Consider the following 2,448-nt stretch of genomic DNA (forward strand, 5'->3'; position numbering starts at 1 on the left):
GATGGACTAAATGTACCTGTCAGTAGAGTTGGATATTTTCTGCGTATAAATTGCATCAGAGAATGCCAATAGACTATGACAGTTGGATTGTCAAATACAGCAACAAAAATATACTGAGCAGTCAAGCTTCGTTCTGCACTAGGACAAAGCAGAAAAAGAACAAGGGCTCAGCACAACAGAACAGAATAGGCAAGTCGTGCTTTTTATGTGCGCCACGAGGACAATTCTCCGGTTATTTTCTTCACATTCCATCTGCATCGGCTTAAGAGTAGAGCAGACTTAGAGGATCAGACCTATTCGGCCACACACACACATCAACATCATTATCATCCAAATTTTTAGATTCGCACTCAAGCATATAAATATTAGGACGATCAACTCTTATTTTGTCATTTGATCTCCAAAAATTTCTTGACTTTTTAACCCGGCTCTCTTGTGCCAGAGCTTTTTAAAACTTGACTAACATCTTGAAAATCATAACCCTCTAGTTTCTCCTTAAGATGTGATAATAAGCCCGAATAAGTCAATTCGGTTCTTTGTATCCCTAAACCTTCTAATATAATCAGCAACAGGTTCATTGTATTTTTGATTAACCAATGTCAAATATAAATCTCAATTCAGTGTCAATACTATAAAAATATTAATGAAACTTTTCTTCTAATTGAGACCACACATGTACAGAATTAGAAGCAAGAGATGTAAACTATGTAAAAATATTCCCAAATAATGACAAAGCAAATAATTCAATTTTCAGGACATCATTGGAACTGGCTTCACCCAATTGCGCAAGAAATTGACCCACATGCTCCCTAGTTGTTATATTATCTTCCCCGATGAATTTCACAAAATCAGGAACTTTGAAACTGCGAGGGTATAGAATTGTATCATAGTGCTCAGGATATGGCTTTTGATATGTATGAGCTTTTCTTTTGACCACCATACTGAATTGTTCTCTTAGCACGATAGCTACTTGTTCTTGCATAATTTTAGCATAATCGGCCACAAGACGAGCAGGGTTAGCTATTGGTTTAAGCTGTGATGTGGGCAAATTCGGCGCATAGGAAGTAACAAGAGGTAGCGTAGCAAAACATTCCGTAGGTGTCAGCCCATAAGAGATGCCTGATCCTTGCGGTGGTGTCACACCCGGTTTTAAGGCCAAATCAGATGCATCTATATGTATGCCAGAATAGGTTTACACATACATATAGTGATGTCATCAGTGGAAAACAAACACAATGCTCATTATTACAAAGTCATTTATTACAAAATAACCACACGAGTCTAAAGAAAATTACATCACAATGGAAAATAATAACTTAGTATGGTGCCCCACTCCAAAGGCAGTCGACCGAGATTTCCGCATGCCTAGAACCCTACGTCGTCTTCGAGATATTCTTCATAGTCTTCACCTTTTGAAAATCAAGCGTGAGTATTTTCAATACTCAACAAGTGGGAGAAAGTATGACATGGAGGCTTAACCCAAGATTTCCTATCTTCTAAGGTATAATTTGCATACATTCCAATTTTGGGATTAATTTGTAAAAGCAATTTTTCAAAAGGAGAGAAATATAAAAGTTCTTATTTAACCTCCAAAGTTCAACCATTCCTTACCAACGGTAAACATCCACCAAACTAATCATGTGAGGGTTCATACCGCTCGAAATCATGAGCACGGCTGAATATTCAGTTTGGTACTTTGTAGAGGTTGTACACTTTACCCACAAGACGTGTCCTCCTTTTTGCCTGTGTTGATCAAACACTTACACACTTCCGAGGTGTGCGGCTAGGATTTTACTACAAAGCCTTTCCAACGCCTCTCTCAGCACGTGCCTATCCACTGAGGTTTCATCGTCGTACATAAGTGGAGTACACATTCCACCCCATAAGCCCCTTCTTGCGCGTTACGGTTCTTGGAAGTACACCATTCCTTCCCCACACCATCAAATGATCTATATCATGCTGAGAGGATACCGAATTACTCGGCTAGGCCCATCCCACACCAGGCTTGTGGTTGTACTGTTTTCATGGGTGGTCGCTCCACGAACTGATCCTTAATATAGTCCGAGCAAGAGCGCCATCAACCAAAATAGGAAGATAACTAATATCCGACAAATCCAACATTCTTGCCTAGAACACATCCACAGGCCAACCATCATGCTAAACTTACATAAACCCTAGATTCCTTGTTGCTAATTCTCTTAATAACATCAATTATCATATCATACTTCTTATCTCATATTTTAATTCCATAGTTCATGATTCATCACCTGCATACTACATGTTTATCTAAAAGCATGGCTAAGATGAATAAATAACATTATTGAGAGTGAAGCATCTAAGGGAAAAAAAACTACATATAAAGCTAGTGTTTGCTATTATATGTCTAATCACCACAAAACAACATGCATAGTTTGTAAACTGGATTTTGTATGAAAACTAGGCTTACAA

This window comes from Phragmites australis, chromosome 8, assembly GCF_958298935.1.
Source record: "Phragmites australis chromosome 8, lpPhrAust1.1, whole genome shotgun sequence".
Classification (NCBI taxonomy): Eukaryota; Viridiplantae; Streptophyta; class Magnoliopsida; order Poales; family Poaceae; genus Phragmites; species Phragmites australis.